The sequence below is a fragment of the Podarcis cretensis genome (genome assembly GCF_951804945.1).
Source record: "Podarcis cretensis genome assembly, chromosome: 8".
NCBI classification, from domain to species: domain Eukaryota; kingdom Metazoa; phylum Chordata; class Lepidosauria; order Squamata; family Lacertidae; genus Podarcis; species Podarcis cretensis.
In genome coordinates this window covers 21,437,975-21,447,680 of record NC_137177.1, presented here as the reverse complement: position 1 = coordinate 21,447,680, position 9,706 = coordinate 21,437,975, and positions in this window count along the sequence as shown.

The window sequence follows — 9,706 nt, the reverse complement described above, 5'->3', positions numbered from 1 at the left end:
ACTTTGGTTCTGTTAAATATGCTTTTGGATAGAAATTTAGATCTGGATCATAAAGAGCTGTTGAACTATTGGCTGCACAAGCAGCGGTAACTCAAAACTGGAATTCACTGGAGAACATAAACCAGAAGTATGACAATGTGCTCTTTTAGAGAAACTGACACAGAAAATAAAAGCAATCAAGGGGGAAAAGATAGCGAAAATGCGGAGCTTTTGAGTTATCTCTTCACCCCAAAACCCTGCAAACAAAAATCCTGTAAAGAAAACATGAAGAAGAAAGAAAGTATGGAGATTATCAATATATATAGTCATTAGTCAATCTGAAGCCTGTTGTGGTAATAACTCACCCATTGCACCTGTTTTGTTCATTTCATTTTTAATTTGTATCTTCCAGAAAGTTTAATAAATAATTTTTTTTAAGTGTGCATGTGGCAAGTTTGCCTTACATGCAAGCTGAATTTAATTTGTCTTTCATCCCTAGTAGCTGTACTGATTTACAATTTTACTGGTCCATCCCATCGTGGACCAATATTCAATACAGTATATGCTGTGCCATTTAACATGGCTTGTGTGGTACCCTTCCGGCCAACCAGAAAACATGTTGCTAGTCATTGCTGTGACTATTTCAGTAATAGCACAACAGTGCAGATAATAACTATGGTTGCAATCGAGGGGAGGGACTGGGTTATAGGTTACAGAAACACACCCAGGGGCCAGACTGATACTTCGAAATCCCAGCTGAGGTGTTCCAGGGAATCTCTGTGAATGGAGAAGCAGCTTTAATTGGGGTGTTTCTTTGGGCTGCTGCTTGGTGCAGATGAAGATGGAATAGTAAGAAACTCACCAAATTCCTGGAGAGGACGCACCTCTCCAGGTACATAACCTCCACATGTGGTGGGAATGTCCCCAAATCCAACTCTTCAGGACATCAATCATACAAAAAATATGCAAAATAACTAAGCAAGTATTAGAAATCACCCCAGAACTGGCACTAATAAACATCTTCCAAGATAATAATGCCCACTCACATCATAAAGAGCTCATAACCCACCTACTCTCAGCAGCCAGAAGCATCATAGCCAGACACTGGAGAGACCTGTCAGGAGTAAGCATGGACCATGGTATCAAATAGTATGGAAAGCAGCCTTATTAGAAAAACTAACCAATAAACTGAAACTGAAATAGAAGAAGACGCCTTCACCCCGGTATGGTTCCCCTTTATCACATACAAAGCCCAACAAGACAACAAGAAGAATCCGCCAACAGCATACGAATCAATCTGGCTAACCTGATCCAAAAGCACGCACAACACACACACACACACACAAAACAAATCTCACTACAGCCAACCAAAGACAACCAACCAAACCCTAGGCCACCCCAACCTCTCTCACCACCAAGGAAATGTTGTTGTTGTTGTTTAGTCGTTTAGTCGTGTCTGACTCTTCGTGACCCCTATTGGCTTGTTGCATTGACTCCCTGGAAAAGACCCTGATTTTGGGAAAGATTGAGGGCACAAGGAGAAGGGGATGACAGAGGACGAGATGGTTGGACAGTGTTCTCGAAGCTACCAGCATGAGTTTGACCAAACTGCGGGAGGCAGTGGAAGACAGGAGTGCCTGGCGTGCTCTGGTCCATGGGGTCACGAAGAGTCGGACACAACTAAACAACAACAATGTTTAGTAGACTGAAAACCACAACAGCAGTGAATATGGATAGTATTTTCTGGATTGGTTCCCATTCAGGATGCGGAATGAATAAGCAGACACCATCAATTTCCATTTTCTTTGGAATCCTCCGACGTCGATATTGAGAACACAGCAAAAGTTTTTTGTTTTGTCTTTTGCGGATGGGATTATCTTCATCACCCTCCTCTGACCGGATGAGGAGGCTAGAGAAAGAATCAAACGGGAGCAGGAAGTGTGCTGATGTTGCAAACTTATCTTAAAGATACTTGTTTCATCAGATGATTTGTTAAGTGCATCTAAGGAAGGATTCTAGGAAGATAAAGACGGGGTTGGGGACATGGAAGGCAACCAGCACAATGGGCAGAACATCAAGGTTGATTAAGGTCAGTCAGGGATAGGGGATCCGCCTGTCTGTTTTGTCCAAGAAGTCTGACAGTGCAGGAAAGATGTAGATGTCTCTAACTGTTGCCAGCCTCAAGGCCCTGTTGCCACATGAGCAGGTACAGAGATAATAATGCAAACACTTGGCCGGGAGGGTGTGGGCAAAGTACATAATTTCTGGGTGTGGTTGTGACAGGTGTTGACGATGGCGACAGATGTCAGGAAAATGGGAAGCATGAATATGGAAAGTAGCAATTGCAAGTATGCAGGCAGGACGGAGTGTCCTGGCAATGGAGCAATTACTGCCAGGGACGCCTGAATGATCACAGGAAACCTCTGAACTGCACCAGAAAGTTGTTCCCAGAATTCCTGGGTGAACGGAATGTGAATTAAGTTCATTATGGGGTAGAACTCTGAACAATTTCCAGTTCCTCTTCCAAGTTCATTTTCTTACAGATTTTTTTTTACTCTTTAGGCTTACTCCTGGGCCTTTAAACTTAAAGATCAGATTAGTTGGGGAAAATAAATTAAGCAATTGACATCCTACTGTGTTTTTGAAAAAGAAGTTTTCTTGGTCTTCTTTTTTTATACTTTAGCACATCAGCTTGCAGCATCCCAAGTTATTGATTGATTGATTGATTGATTGATTGACTGATTGATTGATTGCTTGATGAGGAACATTTGGGCGAACCAGAATTGAACCTTGAACTTAATGTGAACTCAACTAGTCCATCTGATAAAGGGGAAAAACATGATCTGGAATTAATTCCGTTTTGAGGCCCACCAAGTAATTCTGAGAAGCACACAAGATGGATATACTGAGTGGATTGAGCAGTGGCATCAGCCCCTAGTAAGAACATCATGATGTTTTTGCACATGACATACAAGCAGAGAGCGAGGGAGTAAGAAACTGAGCATCCCCACCACTGCGGGAAGATACACTGCTCAGTGATCACAGGTGATACCAGGGATGTCAAAAGAAGCATGCAGGGCCAAAAGTGATGTCTAGACTTGCAAACTCTATTGGCGATCCACCTACGCTCAGAAATCTATGGAGCTGTAGTCTGGCTCAGCTGCCGCCACCGCCGCCACCGCAATCCCACATCCTTCCTCTGCCATTTAAACCCAGACAAACAGCACACACTGTGAAGGCAGAACGGAGAAGAGATGCAGCTGTGGTGGTGGAAGAAAGCTCTTATTCCTGGCATCTTCATCACTACCCAGTGAGGGGAAAGCCAACCTGGGAGTGTTCCTTGGCTGCCCTCATGTCCTTTCTCCCCACACACCTACTCACAGGTACTTCCAGGAAATGATGCGGTTGCATTGCTCTGACACAGCTAATAATAATAATAATAAATAATTGTATTTATACCCCGCCCTCCCCAGCCAAGACCGGGCTCAGGGTGGCTAACACCAGGTATAAAAACAAATTGATTAACTACAACTTAAAAACAAGATTAAAATACAACATTAAAATGCAGCCTCATTTAAGTAGAAACTCAAATCAAATCGCTTATGTGATGATGCCAACTGCTTTGGAGCAGCGATGCATCTGGTTTGTGGTTCTAAGGCAGGGGTAGCCGCTGTTGAACTACAACTCCCACCAGCCTCAAGGAGCAGGGCCAATGGGCAGGAATGATGGGAGCTGTAGTCCAACAATATCTGGAATGGCATCACATTGGCTACCCCTTCTTTTAAGATCTGTGGGTTTTTTTTAGGAGGGGTGGTCTTCAGCACTAGTGCTACTCAGAGTAGACCCATTGAAGTCAGTGGGCATAGCTAACTTAGGTTTGTTACTTTTAACTGGTCTACTCTGAGTTGGACTTAGCCGAATACAACCCTCTAGATTGTTAGATATTTACGTATTTCATTTTTGCTATCCGTGGTTTATCTATCTATCTATCATCTATCTATCTATCTCTATATGTATCTATCTTCAGAAAGGGCTGTATGTAGCGGAATTCTCCTGAGAGTAGATCCATTGCAATTAATAGGGCTAACTGTGTCATGCCCATAAATTTCAATGGGCCTATGCTGAGTTGGACTAGCATTAGCTACAACCCTAAGTCTTTAAATAAATAAAGGTTAAGGTGTAGAGGACACAGACAGACAAACAGACAGACATTCCTGGGGGGGGATCTTCCACTTGGATGCCCATGTGTCCCAAATTGACATCTAACCATTCTGTAAATTGTGTACACATCTCCCGGTAGGGTGGGGCCATAAGAGAATTGCGTAGTGCTGCCTTCCAGCTGTTCTCTGGGGCCACATTCTGCCCATCCACTGAATTTATTTTATTTTTATTTATTAAATTTATATGCCACCCTTCATCAAGAGATCTCAGGGTGGTTCACAGAATAAAATACAAAATAAAACACAATCTGTCCAGATGTTCATGCATTGGCTATTGCTTAGCCACAAGGTCTCTGATCAATTCAACAGTTCTGTGTACAATAACACGTCCCTTACACCAGAGTAGGCAACTGTTGGCCCTTTAGATTTTGCTGGGCTACAGCTCCCATCATGCCTGGCCATTGAGCATGCTTCCTGGGGCTGATGGGAGTTTTAGTTTGGCAACACCTGAAGGGCCAAATATTCCCCACACCTGCCTTACACGTTCATTTTCCTAATAGAATGGATTCCCCTTGATCCTCATCACGCATAACAATGAAGTCATCTGAGAATTCGGGAGCTGGTGATGTAGTCCTGGGTGTGTGAACATGAGGAGAACGAAACGAAACTATTTGATCAGGTGTCACAGCAAAAAAAAGGATGTAGGCTTTTAATCTTATTTATTTATGCAAACATTTAAATCCCGCCCTTCGGCTGCGAAAGCACCACTTGGGGCTGCTTGCAACATTTAAAATTGCAGTTTGAACCACAATGAGAAACAATGAACCAGGTGTAAAAACACCTGCCACATGCAAGAAAAGCCAGCCAAAATAAAATGGCCATTGGGTATCAAGGCCGAAGGGTGAGTTTTGCAACTCTGTTCCTCCTGCTTCTTTAAATTGACATCATAACTCGAAATTGTCCCGGAAAAACTGGAACAACCCATTCCCCCCCCCCCCACAAGAGCACTGAGGCCATCACATGAGATCTCACCCTGAAAAAAAAACTTTTTGGGGGCTGTGCAGCACTCCAAAACACATGTTTTAGGGTGTCATGAGGGCACAGCCCCCCAAAAGCATGTATTTGGGGCTCCATGTTCTCACACAGGTTATGTGAGAAGACTTGTGTCCTGGTTCTGGGACTCAACATGTTGCGGAGTATGTGATGTTATTCTCTTATTGCAACAGGCCTCTGTGATCTACCAGCTGCGACAGCTGCCTCAGGAAACCACTCTCTGACAGGCCCCCTTCTGTGTCAGTGAGGTGGCTGCGGGTTGCCATTTTATATTTCGCTTAATGTCCCTTAGGGGCATTGTGGGAAATTTTAAATGGCCGCTTAGAGACCTAGCCACCTGGCGTAAAGGACTCAGGGCAGGTGTGAGGTGGCCAAGTGTCTTACGTTACAGTCCTCTGCTTTGAAAGGCTTTCATAGGAGAGGACTGGTTTTGAAATAATCCTGTTTTAAGAAGAAGAAGAAACCCTAAAGAAGGGAGAGCAGGAAGGACCTTGGAGTTGCTTGCCAAGAGTTTGGACCTGAGAAACAAACAGAGCAGGCAAACAGGTCACTCGCTCATAGTTTTCTCAACCACGGTGAGATGTCTTGCATTTCCATCTAAATTGTAGTAATTCTGTCTACATTTTCATCGCTACATTTACATAAGCATATGCAAAAAAAAATAATTAGCACGTATGTGCCTTCATTTCTGGTGATGTATTTCCTTTTCTGTGGTGATGCATATGTTGCCAACCGAGCTGTGGTTGCTAAGATAGGGGTGGGGAACCCTTTTCTCCCCAAGGGCCACATTCCCTTCTGGGCAACCTTCTGAGGGCCACATGCAAGTGGTGGGCAGGACTAGAGGCAAAGCAGGTGGAGCAATGAATGCAAATTTTACCTTTATACAGCAGGCTAGCTTCTGCACTCACACCTACCTCTCCACCCTCCATCCAGACAAGCAAGAAACATGATGAGCCTTCAAGGACACATTTGAGCCAAGCAGAAAGCTTGGGGTGCGAAGTAGGGCCAGCGAGGGATGTTGCCTGGTGGCGGGGAGTTCCGAGGGCCAGAGAGAAAGGCCTGGTGGGCAACATTTGGCTCCTGAGCCTTAGGTCCCCCATCCCTCCAACTAATGGACAAGGCAATCACGTCACCAGAGACACTGAAAATGTGCAGCTACCAGGCCAAGTGTATGGCAACAAGGAGCAGAGGGAATCTTCCAGGCAAGGGCTGTTGTTCTTGGCAAGTCTCGACAGGTGCTTAAATGAATGGAGCTGCAAAATAATTGGCCAGTGATGAACTGCGACACCATTCCTCACCTGCAGCTCTTCTTGAGGCTGGACCTTTCCTGTTTGGGGCAGGCTAGGAAAGCTGAATATGAAGAGCATCCTATTATCTGTGCCCCTCAGTAATACCCTAGTGTGCATTAGCTGAGTTAATTATAATGCCTGCAACACAGCAAGCAACGCCTCTGCTCTGCTGGTGGGTGTGCAATTCCAGCCCTGCCTCTGCGTCAACAAGACGATAATTATGCCAACCCGGCGACAACTGCTCACTCAGCAAATCCACACTTCCTGTGCTGGAACATCCTCTCATTCTTACTAAAGCACATTTGAAAGATGGAAGCCAGACACTGTGCCAAAGCTATCATTAAGATTCCACCTTGGCTTGGCATGCCTTTGCTCCGAGACTCAGGAAGCTGGATAGTGTCCTCAAATTTAGCTGGGGTTTTTAATATATATATATATATATATATATATATATATATATATATATAAATATTTTTATTAATTTTTAGCATACAAAATTTTAAAGACCTACCATACAAATTATTACACACATATCTTTGTTTGGACTTCCTTCAGCACCTCTGATAATCCTCCATCTTAATTACTCCTCCTGCCATTCTTAACTTAATATTGCCTTTACATTTTCTAACAAATCATCTCTCCCTTTCCATTTTTACAATATTTCTTAAATTATTCCTCACAGAGCATCTTGCAAACCTACAAACGTAATCTGGTCATCACAAATACTTTTCAAATACTCCATAAATTTAGTCCAGTCTTCAGTGAACCTCTGGTCCAGCCGGTCTCGGATCCTTCCTGTTAGTTTATCTAATTCTGCGTAGTCCATTACTTTCACCCTCCATTCTTCTAATGTTGGCAATTCTTCTTGCTTCCATTTTTGTTCCAATAATATTCTTGCTGCTGTTACCGCAAATTTAGCTGGTCTAAATGCCTCCTGGTTTGTGCTCATGCTTCCAAACCTGCTCCCTCCTCTCACTTGACTGAGTGCAAACGTTACGAGATGTATCCTTTCTCCCCTGATATACATATAGAGGCGAGAAGCAGCTTCCGAACACACACACCCCATGCAATCTGCATCAGGCAAGTTTTTCCCAGTTACGTTGTGTGCCACTAGAATGGGTGACTAGGTCAATTTTGGTTACTCACAGTTTCTCACTTAAGTTCGTTTCTCCTCATTCCCATATCCGTTTGCATTTTTTTAAAAAAAGTTCTCAGGGAAATCCATCAGCCTTTTGGTACTTTTCTCTCCTAATATACATATCTTAGTGCAATTTTGCCCAGTGTATGCATTTTTGCAAAGTTTTTTTTTTCCCCTTAACACAATGCATTTTGTATGTTAATTGCACTAATATAGGCATTTATATGCACACTTTACCTTACAACAGGCATTCTTGTGCACATAACTTGGCTTGCAAAATTCCGAGAATTGCAAATTTCAGGGGATGGCTGTGTTTGGGTTCACATATTGTTTCAGAAAGTGTGAATTAAGTATGTTTGCCTATAAGTGCAAACGGAATAAAATTCCCTCCTGGCCCTGTATGTCATTTAAAGTTGCCACTCTTCTTTTTGTCTAACCTCGACTTCTGTGTTTCCAACAACAGCTTAACAGATGTCTGTGTGGCAGATGATGCTTTCCCCTTGTAAATGAAGTCATTCAAAAAGTCACATCCTAAATTTCTTCAGGGTTGTGCTGCTGTGAAAGGCACAAGAGGAAGGCAATTAAAACAGCACGACATCCCTAGTGTTATTCAAAAGCTGGCTTTCAAAACAGCGTTCCTGAGAACTTTGGTGTTTCTTTGCCAGAGATTCCACAACAAAGTCAGCGATGACAGACAAGCTTCTGCAACATTAACAATCTTTCCTTCACAGGAGGGCAAGGGTGGAGAAGTGTGTGCTTTTTCCAGCCCAGGGCTGGATTCCCTCAAGGGTAATGGGTCAGGGGCTGCATATTGGCAGTGGGTGAGATCAGAGCCAGCAATAGGTGGCACTACTGCCACTCACTACCCAAGGCTCTTCCAGAAGAGCTGTTTATTGAATATTCATTCTGATTTGCTTGCACAAAGCTTACACCCAGCCAGGGCTGGATTTAGGTTTGATGAGGCCCTAAGCTACTGGAGGTAATGGGGCCCTTTATAGGTCCAGGTGTCCTTTGTCAACAACAAATGGTCGCTGTTTTATGTGTTGAATATACGCTATATGGTAATTTATGGACCTAATAGGTATCTAAAGCCATTTGCACATGTTGCCATGAAACCAGTCCATGCAGAATGTAGGCACCCTATATATAGAAATGAGCAAACTAGTGATATTTTAGGGAGCAGGCTAGCAGGCGGGGCCCATTACTTACATCATAGGAGCCTACACAACACAAAACACTGTTGCTGTATGTAGGTTTTATTTTATTTGTTTTTTATCTTATATTTTGGAAATAAATGTCCAGGTTTTTTCCCTTTAAATTTTTTTGGGGGTCCACAAGAGAGTGGGGCCCTAAGCTATAGCTTGTTTAGCTTATACGTAAATCCGGCACTGCACACAGCTTAGATTATTTTCTGCTTTTATTCAGCATTTCTTTGTGGGGGAGATGATAGAAGAATGGGCATTCATCCTGATTTGTTTTCAAGATGATTATACACTTTCCTGTTCATCATTCATTCAACACACACCTTTCTGTGCAATTTCTGTGTACTTTCCCAACTGAGAACAGACTGTTGTTTTTAAAAATTGATTTTTTTACACAATAGACACAGAGCACGTAAATTCACTTTAACTGCAAAACTGCAAAGCCGGCAACTTCTCCATCACATCATGAATCTTTGCACCTGGAACACAGCAAACCTCCCAGGACATCCTGTTACCTCCACACACTGCCCCATCCTCCTCTCTGCTGAATTCCACAATGGCAACGCTGAGAATAAGAAGGAAGAACAGGACAGGCAATGCCATCTCCTGGACTGGAAGTAAGTAAAAGGGCAAGCAGATGATAGCTGGCTGAGGGCAACCTGAGGTCGGCAATGTGGTGTCCCTCTCTCCCTAATGAACCAGCCTCCACTGATTTATAGCAGGGGTGCCACTGGCACAACCAACGTCTGGAAGGGCGCAAAAGGCAAAGAGACAATACCAAAGATGGAAAGTACAAGATATACCAACTATCCAGGAGTGGCAGGTGAAGTTGACAGAATATGCAGAACTTGCCAAACTGTAAGGGAGGATCCGGGACCAGGGAGA